Source organism: Macrobrachium rosenbergii, chromosome 13 (assembly GCF_040412425.1).
Source record: "Macrobrachium rosenbergii isolate ZJJX-2024 chromosome 13, ASM4041242v1, whole genome shotgun sequence".
NCBI classification, from domain to species: Eukaryota; Metazoa; Arthropoda; class Malacostraca; order Decapoda; family Palaemonidae; genus Macrobrachium; species Macrobrachium rosenbergii.
The window spans coordinates 46,937,189-46,959,428 of NC_089753.1; the positions used below are offsets into that span (position 1 = coordinate 46,937,189).

At 34.4% G+C, this 22,240-nt stretch overlaps 1 long non-coding RNA gene and 2 other non-coding genes across 3 annotated transcripts in view; 2 read left to right on the forward strand and 1 right to left on the reverse strand.

Annotated features, from left to right (window-relative positions):
• Positions 1-22,240, forward strand: part of LOC136845273 (uncharacterized) — a 1,150,073-nt gene that overhangs the window by 259,454 nt on the left and 868,379 nt on the right. The gene's annotated exons all lie outside the window — the stretch shown is intronic.
• On the reverse strand, positions 3,578-3,648 carry TRNAG-GCC (transfer RNA glycine (anticodon GCC)). Its single transcript has one exon. It is a non-coding gene; the product is annotated as a tRNA-Gly (tRNA).
• Positions 4,350-4,420, forward strand: TRNAG-GCC (transfer RNA glycine (anticodon GCC)). Its single transcript has one exon. It is a non-coding gene; the product is annotated as a tRNA-Gly (tRNA).

The window sequence follows — 22,240 nt, forward strand, 5'->3', positions numbered from 1 at the left end:
AATCGGCAAAGTTAGTGTCAACTCTACAGTATAAGCATCACGAAAAGTTTTGATATATTAGTAAGCTCTTTTAGTCCTACTCATAATTTGATTTGTGTAGTTAATTTTTGTCCCGTAGTCTGTTAAACTCAAGGTCACAACGTATAGATGTTGTGTTGTTTATTATTATTATTATTATTATTATTATTATTATTATTATTATTATTACACAGAAAATGATCAGTATTCATATGGAACAGGTGTTTATTTGAAAGACAATACTGAAGACAGTAGGAAGTATAGAAAGATCAGTTATTAGAAAACAAAGATAAATTAACAAATTGATAAATAAATCGATAAAAATGTTAATAAAGAGGAAAAAAGTTAATAAATAAAAGGTTAATAAGTCATTAAAAGGATGTGAAAATAAATAGTCGGCTAATTGCGAAAACTCGTGAATTGTTTACTACTAGATCCGAGAGTTCGTTGGTTGAAATCGTTGAGTGTGAAAGTCTGCAAAGAGTAAACCTTGACACGTGTGCTCATTTAAAAAAATATTGCGTAATAACAACCAACTGCCCGGGGCTTTGCTTATTGCTTTGACCGCTCAGCAGCTGCGTAAAATGTACCTCGTTCTTGCAAATTGCAATATTGTTATTATTATTAACATTATTATTATTATTATTATTATTTTCAGAATCAGAAAACATTCAAATGGCGCAAGCGTAAAAGACCTTTAATTTGTAAAGAGAGCTCCCACAGAATAGAACATTCATGTGAAATGGAAGAAATAGAGAAGAAATCATATCTATAAATGTGGCGATAAGTACGCACATAAGTATACAACCAGCAATATTGAGAAGAAACCTTACGTAAAGATGCGCAGGAGTTTTAAAGCAATGTAGTCCGCATCAATAATGCTTCCCGGAAGTCCAGTTCTAAGTTTGACAGCCAAGGAAATGAAAGACTTTGTTACGGGTCGGTGTTTGATGAATTACAAGGGCTTTTTTTGTTAACGAGGTCCAATGCAGCGGTTACAATCGGCTTGAACAAATCTGGACTCCAATTCATTTTCCAAGGTCTTCTCTGATGACGTCAATTGGTGCCAAAGGACCGTCACACGTACATTATTGTTTTTTTTTTTTTTTGTGCTGTCAGGAAGCTCTTTTATTTATTTACTTATTTCTATACTGATGGTACTATTTCCATGATATAAAACGTCAGCAGGACGTTTAACTGATGGAATCAGTAATATGTTTTTATTTTTTTTATGTTAATCACTATCACACTTTGCAGGCGTGAAATATATTCTCAGTTGTTGGGTCTTGTGAGCAGATATTGCATAGTGTTGTTCAGTGTATTTGCTCGCAGGTTTATATATATATATATATATATATATATATATATATATATATATATATATATATATATATATATATATATTATATATATATACATACAGTATGTACACTCACTCAAAAATATTCTGTAACATGTTCCAGAAGTTTTCGTTCACCTAACAGTAATTTGTTTTTTTGATATTTACAAGGAAATGTAATTTACTTATTCGATTTTGGTTATTAATCATACGGTTAACAATATAAAAAAAGAGTGGTGAGTGAAAAATTCATATTACGAAAAATGACGAAACATTTTGAAAAATTTCACTTCAGATGATTGGGCAAAAGAGTCAAAGAAGAAACTATATTTCGAATCCAGATAAAAGCTTATTGACTAATAAAATAATATTGAATAACCATCAATGAAATTATATATACATAAAAAAAGAAAGAATTCAACCATTATCGTTCTCAAAAACAAAAGAAAAAATCTCATAACGGCGTATGTTATCGTGTGACTCCACATTCGGGCAGGAAAAGTTTAAACTGTCTCGTCACTAAGCCGGACCACAATCATTAGCTTGCATAAGTCTAATGTTTCTATCGTAGATATTGCTCGGCAGCTTAGCGTAAATAAAACAACCATGTATAGAGGGATACAACAACAGAGAGAACGAGGAAACATGATAAATTCATTGTAAAAACTGGAGGACAACCTCATTGTTGCACTACTGTTAAGTATCATCATCGGATGATCACTGAAGGTGCTCCGCCTAACTCCCCCCTGACTACCGATGTTGCTATAAAGAGAGAACATTACGCTCTCCCTTCAAATTGCTGCTCAAACCATCCGTAACAGGTTACATGAGACCGAGATATTATTTCATCATACTCCTGCCATGAAACACTTCACATCAGCGAAACACAAAGAATAGAGGCTAGGGTTTGCGTTATAATATAATCCAGTGGCCGATGATTTCTGTACGAGTCATCTTTTGCAATGAGGAGGAGACATTCTCCACTGATGAGCATGGTAGTCTTCTTCACTGCTGGCATTTAGCGTTAACTAAATTAATGTTGAACTTCTAGCTAATTTTAATTCTTTAGAAACTTAGATAATAAGAAATACAAAAATAGGCGTTATATATTCAGTTAACTTCATAAAAGGCATCAAAATGATAGGCCTAAATAGCAATGAAAGAAATGAGAAATTACACATGATAATGACATATATATATATATATATATATATATATATATATATATATATATATATATATATATATGTGTGTGTGTGTGTGTGTGTGTGTGTGTGTATGTATGTATATATATGTATGTGTGTGTGTATGTGCGATTATATTCTATGTATTACAAAAATAGACGTGAAATATGTTAGTCTAGTTCAGAATATTTTATATTAAGTTTCACTAGTTCATAATATACATAGGATTAGTCATTCAAAAATTTAATTAATAATATTGTGAAGCAAATCTTTACAAAAGTCGTATTTGTTGATGTTAATAAGACTAACAGTTCAACTTGTAACAGTCGTAGGCCTATGTCTACAAAGTTCACACATATGAAGGGGATAAAACAACGATAGTGATGGCATGAAAATATTGAAACATAAGAACAGCGATGACCTCTGAAGTATTATAGTAACATCCTTTAATTAAGTAAAATATGACAACAGTAAGCAGTATCAGAAAAAGCCCTGCTTAAGGGAAACTGCAGGTAATTTCTCGGACCCACCACTAGTGTTCAGTTGTTTCACGCGCTTACAACTGAGTTGCCAAATAGCGCCAGATGTCGCTATTATAGGCTGTTGTCCGAAAAGTTTTGAAGTATGTTGCAAAACTTTTTTGAGTGATTGTACATACATTTATATATATACAGTATGTATATATATATATTTGTTTATTTATTTATTTATTAATTAAATAATATAATTTCATGTGCATGCATGAGCGCGTCTGTGCGCGTGCACGGCAAGTTTAACTTTAAAAGTTATGTTAATATTAATAGACATTTTGAAAGAGATTTTAAAAAGAGAGAAGTAACCGCTACGATGAAAGATTGGTTGATAAATATTATGTTCCCATTCGTAGAAGTTCCTTCGCAGTTAATGGACTTCCTGTTAAGAACCGTGGTGGTAACAGCACATATATTTCGGAGTGACTATTTTGGTCATGGGGATGTACGTACGTTCGTGAAAGGATTTTTAAGTAAATAGATTAAGTTTTAAAGTAAAATATTCATGCATCGGCCGGGAATCGAACCCGGGCCTCCCGCGTGGCAGGCGAGAATTCTACCACTGAACCACCGATGCCTGTATAGACACAGAAATTTATAAGATTTAATGATTTAAAAGAGCTTGATAATATAAAAAAATTGAAAGTTCGATAAAAGTTACTATCAAGAAGTAACGAAATGTGAGCAAAATTAAGACAGGGTCAATTTAGTTTATTAATACATTAACGTATATACATTGACCTGTCCTGACCTACCCTAACTTAACTTCCTGACCTAAGGTGCCTTGGCTCGACTGGGGTACTTTGATATTTGAATAACCAACGCTCACGCGCTATAAAAGTTCAGTAAAACCAGTATTTTTTTGTTTTTTAACTTACCAAACCTAACTGTTGGGGCTTCAACCCCTTTACACGTACCCCAAAAGGATTGCCATAAATATCCAGGCCTAGTTGGATGTCCTTTTCAAATATCAAATTGTGACAGGGATCTTAAAATGTATAAGACCCTAATTTTATTTTCCAAAAGCTTTTTTTTTCATGAAAGTGTCAGATTGTTTTTTTTCACAGGGTGTGTATGTATTCGTGTCAGACTACTTTGTATACAGAATTTAGGTGCCAAATTTTTTCCGTCTTTGCATGCATAAGTGTCTTATTTATTTTCACAACCTTTACATGTAGACGCATCAGTTTTTTTTCTTCACAAGGTTTACGTGCAGAACTGTCGAATTTGTTTCAAACATGACAATCTGTTAAAAGTAATATGTACATGATCAATATAGCATCGGTGGTTCAGTGGTAGAATTCTCGCCTGCCACGCGGGAGGCCCGGGTTCGATTCCCGGCCGATGCATGAAATTATTTTGCTTGATTGATAGATTGTTGGCCATATGCTTGCATATACAGTAGTAGTAACTGTCTTTCTCACTTGTCAAGGAATTGTAAACAGTTACCTGAACTGGAAGAGGAAAAAACATCACATAAAATCATGATATAGTCTGCAATATTAGTTTACATTGGTGTGCAAAGACATCATAGATCATTTATTATTCAACTCTTCAAGATTTTGACATTTAAAAAAATTTACCCTGAGAGTGAATAATAAACATTAGGTGAGCAGTCGCAAGCAGGGATGGATTCTGCATGTTGAACAAGTAGGTCTGTGCTTTTTATCAAAGGACAGTTTAAAGAACTTATTTCCCAGGTTAAATTGAATACAATCACAGACACAAAATTACCAAATGGTACTTTGTAAAGGAAGCTGTTGTTAGCTCTTACGAACACATATTATTATTTTGGGCGAGTCTTATTTAAAGCGTAGAAATTTTCATGTCCGTTTATAAGCTGCAATAAGGTTCAGGACATGTTTGGAAACATGTATATCTTGTGTGGAAAAGGTCATTTAGCCGTACCTCTGCCATTTACTTAGTTAAAGATGAGGGCAGAAAGCCACTTGTAATGGAAATGATGACCCTCAGTGCGTCTCTACAACGGCCCCTGTCTAGGTGTGCGAGAGTGAAGAAATTAATATAAAGATGGCCTCTGTCTGAAATTATTATATAGATGATCTCTGTCTGAAATTATTATTTAGAGGTCCATGTATGAAGTTATTATGTAGATGGCTTCTGTCTGAAGTTGTTTATAGATGGTCTCTGTCTAAAATTGTTATTTAGATGGCCTCTGTCTGAAATTGTTAAATAGACGGCCCCCTCTGAAATGATCATATAGACGGTATCTGTCTGAAATTATTATATAGACGGCTTGTCTGAAATTATTATAAAGATGGCCTCTGTCTAAAATTATTATAAAGATGGCCTCTGTCTAAAATTATTATAAAGATGGCCTCTGTCTAAAATTATTATATAGATGGTCTCTGTCTGAAACTATTATATAGACGTGTATGTGAGAGAGAGAGAGAGATCCTTTGACGGGGTCCTAACTAATGTAAATAGCAATTTTATTCCACCGTCGTTACTTCTCTCTGTAGTAAGGTAATGTAATTATTTTCCCATTAAATTTTCTAAAAGGATAATACTGGCAAAGGTGAGACCTTGTGTAAATTTCACGAGCGGGGGGAGTGCCTTTGTAAATTCGACAGATGAAAGTCATTCCCAGGAAGGTACTCCCGTTAATTAACTGTTGGTTTTGAAGTCAGGATCCGTTTGTGAATTTAAAAGTTAGTTTTAGTTCTCTGGGAAATCTTATGTAGAGTTACAGTATGTATGTAATGTTGTTTACACACACACACACACACACACACACACACACACACACACACACACACACACACAAGCCCTCCGTGAAAACTGAACCACTTCCATATGTCCCATACCCAGTCCTCCACTTCATGGGTATTAAGGCCCATCGTTGTAATACTTCCTCCTTCCATCTAAATAGCACTCACTGGATCTACCCCTCATTCTCCCTCTCATTATTCATTTTACTTCTATCCACAATACCTTACTTTTATCCACAATACCTTACTTCTATCCACAATACCTTATTTCTATCCACAATACTTTACTGCTATCCACAATACCAAACACAACCCTTCATTAGGCACTCAACTATTTTAAGGTACAGTATATCTTTATCCTAAACCAGTGTCTAGCTTTTACTGGTTTTCAGCTGACAGAGAGAGAGAGAGAGAGAGAGAGAGAGAGAGAGAGAGAGAGAGAGAGAGAGAGAGAGAGAAGCAGGCAGGCAGGCAGGCTCATCTACCATAAACAGGGCGCTATAAACTCCGTGCGGAAGGACCCCAAGATTTTTACAACCCCTACTTATGCGTTTCTCTGCCCTGGGGTAAATCATTGGCACTTCCTAGGGTAGCAGGTACCAGGTAGTACTGCTTGCTACTGCTGCAGTAGGAATCAGCTCTGAATGGTCTTTTATATATATATGTATATATATCATATATATGTTATATGCATATTTATATTATATATATATTATATATTGGTAATTTTTACCAGATACGTGTGCAATTGGAATAACCATATTGTCCTTTTAACCTAAAATTTCTTATACTTTTAAAATACGCTTGTCACTACAAAGCCATGGATCCATATATACAGAATATGAAGTAATTCTGATTTTCATAGCAGGATTCGAACTCGAACCCAGAGTATCAGAACGAAGTAACGTTGCCGACCAGACCATTTATGTATGTATGTATGTATGTATGTATGTATGTATGTATGTATGTATGTATAACAGGTATGCATTCACGCACAATCACTTACGTTATCGTTCATGAAAATTCACTGTTGCTTGTGCTTATCTGTAATAAACTCGTCTTACTCACGCCTGGCGCTATTTTAACAGAAGTCTAACCCGTCAAAATAACAGACGTTTAGACTGTCACAACATATCTGGTCAATTTGTACTTTGCAGAGGTTATTGAACTGTGGTATTCAGTTCTGCCGTAATTTTGTGCTTCCGTGTGTCCATCAAGAATGGCTGAACAACCACGTTAAGCTGATTAGAGAGTGCCATGCGAAAGGCCCGCATTGTTTATCGGAATTTTTCTCATTCTGATAAAGGCGCTTGTCATTACGTGAGGCTTTTTATGCCGACTCGTGGATTACGCTTTCAGCTGAGCTCCGGGTTTCTCTTTATGTCAGTATTAAGTTACGGGGAAATTCGGTGCTCTTGCTTTTAGTAGGTGGCGTTGCTAGCAAACATACTTAACTGGTAAAGTTTCAAGTCTTTATATTTGTGTTTTTGTATAATCTGTTGCCCAGACGTTCCTTTATTTCGTAAGATATTTGTGGAATGGTGACAAGGCTGTGCTGTGATTAAGTATTTTTATCAGATAAAGGCATCTTAGTTTTATGTTTCTTTTTGCTTAGTTATAAAGAAACCGATTATTTTATTCTTGGCGTCAGCAACATCTTTTTGAAAGGCTATTACAGATGTTTTCTTGAAAATGGATTATTTTTTTTTTTCAACTTGACTGGAGAATGGATAAGATTTAATTGCCCTTATGCCAGTGTGGCAAGGTGTCCTAGGGAGTAAGAAGCCTAGTTTGGACATCTCGATTATGTCAACCAACCAAGTCTATTCCCTAACTTTGTATGCTTATGGACCTCTTAGTAGAAAATGTAAGTAACAGAGGCACAGTTTTTTCTTGTTATCTCGATAAGACTGATTATCAAGAATAGTGTTATCACCGTGATAACAGTGTTACTGTTTTCAGGACAGAAACCGTGCAACAGGATAATTAAACGTTATGAATGTATTAATAACTAGCAACCTCCCCCCCCTCCCACCTCCCAAGTAGGCCTGTTTACACCAGAAGTCCATATGATGAATACGTTAATAGCTCGCACCCATTATAAAAAAATTAGGCCAGTTTGTACCTCAGGTCCGTAATTTATTCAACTTCGGCGAATATTCACCTTTGCTGAACTCTCTTAAGGCTCACTTGAGCACTTCCAGATGCTATCATTTTTCATCTTCAGTGTACAGATAAAATTCCCGAAGGCTCTCGAGGTATTTAGAGCTATTTAGAACCAGGTTAGAGCACTCTAAATTCCCTTTACTTACCCAATCGACTCTAACTGACATGCCCAATGAGGCCGAGATTGGAAGGAGAGAGAGAGAGAGAGAGAGAGAGAGAGAGAGAGAGAGAGAGAGAGAGAGAGACCCCCCTCCCCCATCTGCCCTTTATCTGTTTACATGTAGGCTTGGCTGGCTCTGTCGTTTTTCACTGTTGAACAGCTTAAAAAAGAGAGAGAGAGAGAGAGAGAGAGAGAGAGAGAGAGAGAGAGAGAGAGAGAGAGAGAGAGAGAGAGAGAGAGATACGCGTTTCCATTATTGGGAGCTGTAGGACTAGGTCTGGGTTGCCATCTTTCTTTTCTGGATAGGTTTAGGAGGCGGAAAAAATATTGCTACAGAACTAAATTGGGACGCCGGAGGAGCTGTTGTGAAAAACGTTTTAAGAAATGGTATTTAGTATTTTTTATATTTCCATTATTGATCCAAGATTTGTAAATTTATTGATTTTTCGAAAATTCTGTAAATGGTGGTTATCGCTAAAACCATGAAGCATACGATTTCCCTTACGATTGTGCGCGCACGCGCGCCTTTTTGGTGTGAGAGCTGGAAGAACCTTTCTTGGTATTGCTGAATAATTGTTTTGTGTTTCACCACTTTCCTAGGCCAAAGAAGGTATTGAATTTACTGAAGAATAATACTAATATATACTAAATGGAACAATATTATCTTATAATTTTCCAAAGATAATTTTTTAAGTTAAACCACCGAATGATTTAGAGGTATACTGAAAGTTGTGGAGGGAGTTATGCGAGACTCAGAATGAAAAATTGATTGCAGAAATGTTATAGTAGCGATAAATATTTTTGTGTAATCCATGCATCCATCGACGGGCAGAAAGCATAGCACTGTGCCTGTGTTGCACCAGTGAGGGTTAAGTTGCCCTTATAAAAAAGAAAATGAAAGGGTTTTTAAGAGTTTCTCAAGGGGGGGTGGGGTTACTATAAAATGCCGATGTTCAAATTACAGAAAATATAAAACTGTAGTCCACCGATACCAAATCACTTGAGTGAAACTAACTTCATCATGTCTGCACTGCAAAAGCAATGACCATTTAGTTCTATATCTATATCTATATATATATATATCTATATCTATATATATATATATATATATATATATATATATATATATATATATATATATATATATATATATATATATATATATATTATACATCATACATCACGAAGGAAGTAATAGGGAAAGGTATCCTCATCCTTTAACAGTTTATTTTCAATGCCGACGTTTCGCGACGAATTCCAGGTCGCATTTTCAAGGCTATAAAATATAATTTGCGAACATTAATAACTAAAATTAATTTATGGAGATATGCAATGGCAACAGCACTTCATGAAGTAAAAACCTGTAAGACAAAACAGCTCATTTCAAGACAAATCCATTATAATTAAAAGGAGCTCACTAAAATCTTAAAACAACCTACCTATATACTCGTATATGAAAGAAAGAGCAAGACTAACATAAATAAATAAAAACAGAGTGAGGAAAACCAGTTGCCAAAACTAGGCTATAAACAACTTTACTGAAGATGATTGAGTATTTAGCGACGGTACAGTCTTTTTGATAATTATGGATTCTAGGATGGCTAAGTCATTGTTGTTCTGCACTTGGCCTAGGATGGGAAAATCCTTGCTGTCAATATAAGTTTTACATAATTTTGAATGATTACGTATAATTGATTGTTCAGGATTAGATAACCTGCTACCTGTTCTATGACTTACGCCCCTGTGGGAATCTATGCGGACCTTCAACAGCCTCCTCGTGCATCCCACGTAAAGAGCTGTTGCCATTGCATATATCCATAAATTAATTTTAGTTATTAATGTTCGCAAATTATATTTTATAGCCTTGAAAATGCAACCTGGAATTCGTCGCGAAACGTTGGCATTGAAAATAAACAGTTAAAGAATGAGGATGCCTTTCCTTATTACTCCCTTCGTGATGTATACTTCGAGCCTCAGCTCTGGCCTTATGTGTTATATATATATATATATATATATATATATATATATATATATATATATATATATATATATATATATATATATATATATATATATATATATATATATATATATATATATATATATATATATATATATATATATATATATATATATATAAATATATATAGGATATATATATATTATATATATATATATATATATATATATATATATATATATATATATATATATATATATATATATATAATAAACACCGACCCTTGGGGAGACCCGGAAAAAAAGGAGCGAAAAGGTTTAAAAGATGAGGGCCTTGACTAGATAGGAATTCAGGGTGAGTGCACAGGACTTGAGAGTTGTGAAATCTCTAGCCTGACGTCAGATCCCGCTAAAGATGACCCGGATGTAAAAATGCGCTTACGCGAACGCACGTAGGCACGCGCGCATGCACACTAGTCGTTGTGTGAGTTTGTGTTTGTGTATACATACTGTATATATATATATATATATATATATATATATATATATATATATATATATATATATATATATACATATATATATATATATATATGTATATATATATGATAATATATGATATATGATATATAGATATATATATATATATATATATATATATATATATATATATATATATATATATATATATATATATATATATATATAATGGAAAAATTTAAACAACACTGGAGAGATCTTATCGTATTTTCAGAACCGCAAAAGAAAGATCGAGTAAAAATGCAGTTTACGTTTCGTGCACGGACAAATGCATATACACACACATATGTACACGCACACATATATTATATGTATATATTATATATATATATATATATATATATATATATATATATATATATATATATATATATATATATAATATGAGACTAGATAGATAAACAGAGGGATAGATAGATGAAGAGACAGATTTATTAAGCCAGATTTTAAGTCTTGCCATAATATGGGTATACCCCATGATACCTTGGTTTGCGAAATCAGACTTTACTTTTATGATTAATCATTTTTCCCTAATTCTAGGTTTCCGATTTTGTTTTTTATCTTTTTGTTACATAATTGTTATTAATCTCCAAGAATGAACTGATAAGTTAGGTCCTCATTTGTTTGAAGGATTGTGAGTAATTTAGATGATATTCCTTTTTTTTAAGGGCTGACAAGAAACCATTACTGTTGCTCGCAATAACGCAAGGATTGCATCACGGCGTTGAAATTAAGTATAATAAATTTATTATTATGTAAATGAAACTTAACACATGTCGTATTCTGTCGTATTTTAGCTGGTGTAGTAAAGATGAAGAAGACACAGACTCGATTTGGTTTAGTAAAGCAAAGAAAACGAACTCGAGTTGTTAAACTTTTTTCTTACTCTAAATTTCAGTCAGACCTCGTAACCGCCCCGCCCCGCGCCCTGCAAAAAAAAATTATGCCAAGTGAATGAGAGTCATGTTTTACCAGACACTCTGATTATCCTCAGTTGTGCCATGGGGCCTCAGGTGTGGTCGTAAGCACGAATTCCAATGGAGAACCCCAAAACAATTGCGTCACTCGAATGCACAGTTGCGGCAAATCCCGCCCCCCTCTTCTCTCTCTCTCTCTCTCTCTCTCTCTCTCTCTTTCTCAAGGTAATTTGCTTTTGACTTCATTGATAAAAAATAGACTCTCTCTCTCTCTCTCTCTCTCTCTCTCTCTCTCTCTCTCTCTCTCTCTCTCTCTCTCTCAAGGTAATTTGCTTTTGACTGCATAGCTAAGAAATACACATCCGAACATTCTCTCTCTCTCTCTCTCTCTTAGTTGTGTTGTAATCCTGACCCTTAATGGTGAATTTCCGTGTGCATACGATACTAGGAAAGAAAAATCCCAGGGAGGAAGAATCCTGGAAATAGAATAAGAAGCGGTAAAGACAAAACAAGAAGATGAGAAAAGTTTTTTGTCTTGTGTTTTTGTGTTTTGTTTTTGTGTTTTTTGTGCGCCACGCCCTCCTTAAAAGAAACCTGAAATCCCCGTTTTTGTTTTTGTTGTTGTTAGAGAAAGCCTGATAGTGACTGGGTAATTATAGATGGGGTTGGCAAACGCAGGTATATAATGATTAATTAGGCGTAATAGCTCGCTTGATGCGAGTCGGACATGGGAGATCCTAATTAGGCTAGGAATATTGAATAGTTTCCGTAGGGGGAAAAGTATTAATGTAACAAATAAAAAAGGGGTTCGTATAACTTACTCTGAATGGAAAAAAAAGTGAGAGCAGTAAGATATTGATTTATGGAACAGATATGCTGCGTTGATTAAACCCAGTATTTCTCTCTCTCTCTCTCTCTCTCTCTCTCTCTCTCTCTCTCTCTCTCTCTCTCTCTCTCTCTCTCCAGGTTTCCTTTGAAATGTGACAGTCACTTAGCAGATCCTCTGTTTTGAATAATATTTAGTCGACTTTTAATTTTTTGCTTTAAACCAGTTAAATTAAAAAGGGGGGTAATTTGAAAGAAAATATTTTTTATTCGTATTTACCATTAACCTTTACTCTTACCCCCACATTTTAATGTGGGATATACTCGACGTTGTATGTTAGTTCGTAGGTGACCTTTTGTTATGGTGGGAGAATGTAGATTGTAGCGTTTTCTCTAGCTGAGAGAAATACTGTATATAGTTCGTTGTAGAACACAGACAGGTTTGGGCGTTCATCCTGCGTGGTATTTGCAGGAAAACCATAAACATTTAGCTTTCTTTTTATCAAAGTGAAATTGATTTTATGCAGTATTATTGTACTGCTTGAAAGTGATGCATTTTTTGCAAATAATTTGAGGTTGCAGAGGAATTGTAAATAGATGACACAATTTTTTGTCTTGAAAGTGATGTATTTTGGTAAATATTTTGATGTTGGGAAAGAGTATTTTTAAAATAAAATTTTTTCTTACCTTTTAATGTTGGGTTATCAAGGGACCATTTCTCATGTGTGAAAGGTAGTTACGGGACTTTGGGTTTAATTTTTTTGTATGTATGGGAGTAAAGTAATAAGATACAGCGTTGCCACCTTGATCGCACTCAGTGTGGGTAAGTAAACGACTAAACGTCAGTGTTGCCGTTGCAATGCATCCGCATAATTTACCTCCGTAATTGTCAAAGTTGACTGTCAGTAGGAAATGGATATTCGATTCGACTTTACAAGTTTTGATACATCTTTAAACTTTTATTATTTAAGGATTAAATAAAAAATTATATTCTTTATATATTTTATTCGTGGTAATTTTTTTTTATTTTGCATTATCAAAGCTTAATTACCAAAATTTATAACAATGTTATAAAGCGTTTTTTTTTTATTAGAAAAGAAAGATGAAGTCGTAGTCAGTGTGGCCACAGAGAGATGCCAGATATCGCTATTTCACCACGTTATCAGAATAAAAACCACAAAACGTCAACACTGATAAGATAATGTATTTTGTCATAGGTGAACTATGTTGACTGAATAATCCAAGTTTTGTTATGATTATTATTATTATTATTATTATTATTATTATTATTATTATTATTATTATTATAGTCTACTTTGTGGGTGAACCGAATTCAGTTTTCAATTATTTTAGTTGAATTGACGACGAGTACAGCTGTCCTTTCGAGGAATTTAAGTCCTGGTTTTTTTATTCCACGTTTACAGTTTATGGTACCGTAAATAATATATATTTATGAGCTAGATTTAATTGCTTAATAATTGCATATCATTTAACGCCTGCAACGGCAACAAAATCACAAGTAAGTCAACTGCTGGAATTCAAGTCATTCTATATTCACTGTTAATGGTACCGTAAATTATATATATTTATTAGTTTGGTTTAATTGAGTATTAATTGCATATCGTTTAACGCCTGCAGCGGGAACAAAATCACAAATAAGTCAGGAGCAATTGCCAAAATCAAAGCTGTTGTTTCGAGGAATTCAAGTTCTGGGTTTTGTATTCTATATTCACCGTTAATGGTACCGTAAATTATATACTGTATATATTTATTAGTTTGGTTTAATTGAGTATTAATTGCATATCATTTAACGCCTGCAACGGCAACAAAATCAGGGATAAGTCAACAGTAATTGCAAAACCAAAGTCGATTTCGCCGTTGCCGGTACCGGCGGCACAGGGTCCCAGATATAAAGGCATCGGCAGTAGCAGCTGCTCTTTCCCATTACCGTCGATACCGTACGATATATAATTCCTATGCAGCGTCATTATCATTATTTCATTTCGCATTAGGGAGCTAAAAGGCCAAGAGAGAGAGAGAGAGAGAGAGAGAGAGAGAGAGAGAGAGAGAGAGAGAGAGAGAGAGATGAGGATAAGAGAGAGAGAGAGAGAGAGAGAGAGAGAGAGAGAGAGAGAGAGAGAGAGAGAGAGAGAGAGAGGGAGAGAGAGAGAACCTAGATCCGCTGGTGGCTCGCTGGGCATTTGATTTTCCACGTAATGGTGTTTGTGTATGCAGATTGAATCGGCACTCATTCACCGTATAGATCTCGAGGGGTGAGATACGCGTCTCTCTTCGAATGAGGTTTTCTGTATATAAATATATATATTTAATGCATTTGATGAAAAACAAAATAGAATGTCGTTATCAGCTTCGAGCTGCTTATGATTTAATTTGTAGGTATCAGTTTTTTTTTACTGTCAATGGAAGGAATGGTTTCTGTTTGTTCTTTTATTTCATCCTTAAGAGGAGTGAAATACCTTTTCCTTGGTGTCAAGAAAAGATTTAATTAATCTGAATCTATGTGTGGTTCAAAGCACATTGTAAATATCACCTTTTACTTTGATTACCGGAAACTTTCTCTTTTCCACTGGCTTCAAAATGCAGTCAGAAAAAAGGCAATGTTCAGAAGTCTGATAAAGTCTGTAGAGATTATGATATTACTTGAACCACCTACTTGAGAATAAATTTTTCATATATATTATTGTTGTGGCCGGATGTCGACAGCATTTCTTAATATATTTCAGGGCATAATTTGATTCATTTGTTTAAAACTTTTCAATAAGCTTGCTTGCAGTTGGAAGCCTCCACTTGCCGTTTTAATGCTTGGACCTCTGAGGATACGGGTTGTTACTTCTTATGAAGAATTTCAGCATTCTTGGAGTGTTGTGGCGCCACGATGTCATGCTGACCAATTCCAGAGGCCTTTTGTTCCCATTATAGTAAACTTGGTAGCTGCTTCCGTGCACCATTATTGTTGATGATGATGTTCGTTATTCTTGAAGGTGGAAAGTTTCTGAACTCGCATATTTCTTGCGTCACAATTTAATCAAGAGTGTTTAAGGCTGCAAATTTTTCTTATTTTTTAAATTTTCCGTCTGCGTTCAATTTTAATTGTATTTGCCCTTTATTTATTGTTTCTCTTTTTACTCCGTTTTTATGTATTTATTTTTTTCTTAGCTAGTTCAAGACTTATTTCTATAAAGGTAGTTATTGTCAGGGAAGCTCAGATTTTATGTTTAATCAGAAATCATAAAATCAGGAGAGACGATTTAAAAAAAAAAATCAGGCATCTGTCGGATATTATAGAAGATAATCCCAGCTGGCATTTTGGGATAGCGATGAAGTTTTAAGGGTATTTACAACTCCTAAAAATTATAATTGACCGAATAACCCAAGTTTTGCCAGTTAGCGGTTATATTGACTAAGCTTTATTGTAGTTAATTGATAGTTATTATTATTATTATTATTATTATTATTATTATTATTATTATTATTATTATTATTATTATTATTATTATCGCCTACATTCTTGATGCACTTATAAGCGTTTCAGTGACTTAGAAATATAACTTTTGCCTTTGTGAAATGCATCTTAGCTTAACTTGAATCATGTACCTTGGGGAGAGAGAGAGAGAGAGAGAGAGAGAGAGAGAGAGAGAGAGAGAGAGAGAGAGAGAGAGAGAGAGAGAGAGAGAGAGAGAATACTGTGCTTATGCAGTTTCTGTTGCTGAGAGTCTCTTGACGTGCAAGTATGATGGGATTATGCAATCCATTTACGTTGATCATCATTTGCATAAGTTGAATACTTGATCTTGTAGCGACTGAACCCAGCGAAAAAAGTGCATTGGTATTCAAATGTTATTCACTTCGTAGCTTGGAATCTTCGTTAATTCTCTCTCGGCTGAGGTGGATATAGATTTTAGGTAGATTGGGTGCTTGACTATGGTTTTATGGGGTGCTGGTAAAAATGATAAGTAATATTCATATTTTTGTTTGCCTTTATTAGGTTTTATGTGCAGACAATATTGTAAACCTACTTTCGCCAGCGAAGTAGTTTTCAGGCTGCATGTCCATGCTGACCTGTGTCAGTTTTTTTCGCCTACAGAATAGCTCAGAAGGTTTGCTTACAGAGTAGCTCAGAAGGTTTGCTTACAGAATAGCTCAGAAGGTTTGCTTACAGAGTGGCTAGAAGGTTTGCTTACAGAATAGCTCGGAAGGTTTGCTTACAGAATAGCTCAGAAGGTTTACTTACAGAATAGCTCAGAAGGTTTGCTTACAGAATAGCTCAGAAAAATCGCCTAAGAATGGCTCAGAAGGTTTGCTTACAGAACAGCTCAGAAAATTCGCTCTGAGAACTGTTGATAAAATTCGCCCACAGAATAGCTAAGAAAACGCGACTATAGATTAGCTAAAAATAACTGGTCCACAGTTTAGCATAGAAAGTTCGATTACAGAATAGCTCAGAAAATCGTATACAGATTAGCTCAAAGTTCGTCCAGCAGAAGTGTTCAGAAAGTTATGAATATATTTCTGTACATTATTATGTCATTGATGAGGTATGTATGGGCCAAGGAGAAGTAATCTGTGTTTTTCAGTAGGGTCTGGTTAAGTGTTTTCTTTTTATTTGCCTCTTCGTTAGCAAGATGACGCAAAAATTTACAAGAGGTGATTGAATTTATTGATATATATATAGAGAGAGAGAGAGAGAGAGAGAGAGAGAGAGAGAGAGAGAGAGAGAGAGAGAGAGAGGAGTATATAATGCTACAAAAGCTATGGCGGAAATCGATAAACGACTTCACATGCGTTGCAGATAGCCTTGGCGGAGGTTTTATCCCTCCTAACGCTCATGTTTTAGAGATTGATTGGGATCCAGCCTTTATTTCAGGTGTTCTGTCTTTAGGAATTAACTCGCAGTGTCACATAAAAGAAGATTATTTAAAAAGGTAGAAATTACCTCCGCCATCGAACTCAGAGGCAGGTATGGTTCATTCTTTCATACAGTAAGATGTATAGATCTGAACAACTTGTCGGATCTAATAAATAAAGAGAGAGAGAGAGAGAGAAAGAGAGAGAGAGAGAGAGAGAGAGAGAGAGAGAGAGAGAGAGAGAGAGAAATGCATTTTACCCTAGAATAATGTGTGAGCGTGTTGACAATATTTAGGTGTTCGAGAGTATGAAAAAGTCACACTGTCGAATGCTGTAAGGCGATTGTGTGTTGTGAAATGTCAGTGACCTCTATTGGAAATGATGCTGTACCATTTTAAATTTATTGTTATGTGCCTTTTAAGCGACATTTGTATGTAGTAGTTCTGTCTGAATATTTTCGAAAAATATTATTATCGTTATTATTATTCATATGGAGCAGACCTACAGGGGACCTTTACTTGCAATTCAAGCTTCCAAAGAATATGGTGTTCATCTGAAAGAAATTATATGATAATAAGAAATAGTGAAAAAAGGTACCAGTTATTAGAAAAAAGATAAATTAACAAATAAATGAATAAGCAAATAAAAATGTAAGTAAAATACAAAGAGAATAGTTTTAGGGTAGCAATGCATATCATTTTTGCTTGAACTTTTGAGGTTCCAAATGCACAAAATCCTCAGGGAGACTGATCCACAGTCCAGCCGTGTGTGGAGTCAAGGGACATGGCATTCATCTGAAAGAAATTACAGAAGATAATAGGAAATACTGAAAAAAAAAAAAAATTAACCAATAAATAAGTGATGAATATATAAAAATAGGCATATGTTAAATATAAAATGCTGTAAGAGAATTCATAAGGTTTCCTTCTTTTTGGCTACGAAAATAGTTACAATGACATATTGTGTCTGCTATATATATACACACAAGTCGGGTTGCGTATGAGACATAATTGACACGTAATAGGCCATGTTTCCCTTGGTACTCCGTAACTAATTGATGGAAACAGGCCGCGCCACTGTCCATTTCTCAGGAAGCATTTGTGCGGATGTGTGAATAATGTAAAATACCTTTTACCGCCCAGCTTTTTTTTTTTTTTTTTTTTTTTTTTTTTTTTACATAACAGCATTTTACTCTTTTTTTTTTTTTTTGTTAAAAGTAAATTGGTTTCCATTTAAACACAGTTCGGTTAGAAGTGGCATTCTAGAATATATGGTGATCCTGTGGGGGATTTTGCAAATGACGAACAGTTTTTAATGTGACTTTTTGGTGTTAGCGGCCTGGGATGCTTTCACAAATAAAAAGCATTTTTAAGTACTTTGTCGGATGCATATTTTACGTCAGTTACTTCATGTTAACGCGTGAAAAACATTAAATTTAACATTTGATTGAATAGTCATGTTTTTCGTTGTGATGATAGTTTGACGTTTAACTTCGTTAAGTGAGAGCAGTATGAAATTATGATAGTTATCTCAGCATGAATAATGAGGTGATTTTTGGTATGCATAATGCTCATATATACTTACGGACAAAAAATGTAATTTTACTGCCCAAGAACACCGCACCGATTCATTGTTTACTTTTATTTAATATAAATGGAACCAAATAAATCAGTTGATAACAAAATCAAAATTTTTAATATTTTAGAAATGCTGTTTATATCATTAGGAAGTTAAGTGTAGTTCATTTGTCTCTTAAACTGAAAAAGATTAATTTTGAGTTCAAATCTTCAGCCAGATCATAATAAAAACCGGTCATTCTTTATAAACTGTGACCGTTCATGACATCAGTAACATTCGTTGTTGTGACTCCAGACAATATAAACCAATCAATAAATCTGCGGCAGCTATCTTTTTGTAAGAGATTATGCAGCATAATGCTAGAATACAGATGAGCGTCATCCATAATAAAACGAAGTTAATCCCAGCTAGAGACAGAGTGCTTAATACATGTAGTCTGTTTTTGCTTTGATGTTATTTTTCTGTTTGATGGCCCTTAACCTTTGAGGGTATAGTTCTCTATAATTTTGCTTAAAATGAATTGTACTTCGTAGTGAACCTTGTTTGATTTCCTTCCACTAACGTGGAATACGTAATTGGACTCCATAGCACAGTAATAATTAGTCATTTTAATGTGTACCATGTTTTGACAATTGTCTTAGTACAGTCTGTGCGTACGCATTAGCATTCACATACGGTTATCAAATATTATGAAAATAGGGTAAGAGATTGCGTCCACACAGCCTATAAGTCAAGCGAGAATTTATATTGTGATGTAGGTAATCTAGAAAACAGTTACTTAATTTTCATTTTCATTTTTCTCACCCAAATTTCAGTTGTCATTTTTCTTCGTAGTTTTATAGTTGCAAGGTGTGAGATTATATGTATTAGCATAAGAATCATATGTGATGACTTGTGTAGATATTTTAGGGTATTTTTTCATTTTAAGAAATATTTTTGATCAAAGAAATCCGTAATCTGTTTTTCGACTATTTTACGGTGACGATAATTCGATCTATCAGTCGACTGCCTTGAAGGTATTTTCCACTGGTCTCTAAAAGTACTTAGCAGTAGCTGAGGTGGCAGGAGTTTTATAGGAAAAATTACTCTAAGGGAGGTACTATGTATTGTCAGGCTTAGAATTACGGAAACAGACTTTTGGAAAATGTCCTAATAGGATTTTCTAAGTAATCAGGAAAGGTGCTGAGTCGTTTTGAAGTACTTGTTTCTTGTTTAAATCGCATTTTAGGTTGAATACATGAATCAGACTAACCAGAAATATTTTAAGAAATATTGAAAGAGTATTGAAGGGGCCTTAGATATTATTTTTCAGTCAGGGTTGGATAGAATCACGGTTAGTGTCTTGAGAAAAGTGATCGAAGATTTAAACTGTATTTTATGAATTGGTTCCATGTAAACAATTTACATACAAACGTATATGCATATGGCGTGTAGTGTAAACATTCCCAGTAATAATGGGTAGCTTATCTTATATATTATTATCTTATATATTATTATAGGCAACAAAGAAAGGGAAGTTATCGTGCATCCCACACTAAGAAAAAGTCGATGCTTGCCGGCCCCAATCTGTCAGTGATATTGATACACGCTCCCCCCCCTCTCCTCTCTCTCTCTCTCTCTCTCTCTCTCTCTCTCTCTCTCTCTCTCTCTCATCTTGAAAATCAAGTTGTGGTCCGAAGTCATTTTTGCATGTCGAACTTGTACATTTTTTTTTTTTTTTTCGATAAGGAGGTTCAGTTCTGCATCTTTTCGTATTAGCAGGATATCTTATGTATGAAGTTCTTCATGATGCCTTGCTCTTTTCGGATAAAGTTCTATGGATCCTGCAGTATAGGACTTTTTACCTCGTTTGGGTTGATTGCTTTCTTCTTGAGGGAGTCAGCTTAATCTTTTTCAGTAACTTTGGTTTTTCTTTCGTTTTCTGGGGAATTACATTCAAGTATTTTGTACAGTCAGTAGAGGGATTTACAAGGACTTATGACTTAATGTGGTAAGTCTTGACATTTATGAATAGAACGCTTTATAAAAATGTATTTAGACAATAAATTTTGCATTTAAACTCTTAAATAGGAGTTATTTGTGATATGTGGTATTACGAAAAGCACATGAAGAAACATGTTTATTTATTCTCCCCACATATTCCAGTTCATCCAGTAATCATATCATAATGAATTTGAAGAAGAATCCCCCCCATCTCTATGTTGTTCAAACCCCCTCCTCCTCCTCCTCCGTCTTCCATCCCGTGCAGAACCTCTTTCTTTCGATTTATCCAGTCCTTATTTGTCCTACCTAATCTTCAGTTAACCAAAAACTTGCAGATTTTACCAATTTACATCAAATTATCGTCCTTCATTTTGTTTTCCACGTGCTTAAATCTATCAAGTTATCAGAGCATTGATAAATCTTTTCCCCTATGGTTTTTGTATATATACATACACACACATACACACACATATATATATATATTTTTTTCTTGTTAATCATTATAACTTCTTAACACCATATCCGAAAATTACCTCCTACAAAATCAACATTCCCACGCAGTAATTAACCAGTTATATATAAAAATATTTCTCAAGGTCCACTCACGTTACTTGGATGAAAAATTTTTCTCTACTTTTGAACAGTTCTATATAACAAATCTCTAAACTTTTTAGGATCTCAACCCATACATAATTGCATGCATGCACCCACACAAACAGGCACACACATATATATATGTGTGTGTGTGTGTTTTTGTGTGTGTGTGTGCGCTCACGTAATTATGTATGGGTTGAGATCCTAAGAAGTTTAAAGATTTGTTATAGAAGTGTTTGTAAGTAGAGGAAAAATTTTGATCCATTAACGTAAGTGGACATTGAGAAATATTTTGATATAATTAGTTAGCTGCTGCGTGAGAATGTTGATTCTGTAGGAGGTAATTTTCAGATATGGCGCTAAGAAGTTATAATGATTAACAAGAAAATTATGCTGGGATATGATGACTGGCTTGATGAGGTCCTGACAAGTTACGATTGCTCATATTATTTATCGAGCTACAAGGGAAGCAGAGGAAAGAGTAAGTAGAGAGAGTTTTCTGGGAAAAGAAATAGGTTTTTGAATAGTGAATTAGCAATGACTGATGCTTGCTGAAAATACATAAGAAATGGTCTTAAAGACTGAGTTAGAAGTGGTTGACACTAGCTGAAGATACATGTTAAGTTGGTGATAGTGGAAAAAAAGTCAAGAGACTGATAAAGAATACGGAACTGTTTTTTAGAGGAGACAGTTAAAGATGAATGTTAGTAATTGTAGGGTAATTTAGATAAATGAAATTCTAGAAAGCGGGGTTCATGAGTATAATACGGAATTGATATAATAGACGATATCAGGATGGGAGTAAAAGGTTCATTACAGAAGAGGTGAATCACGTGAAGTATTAATGGA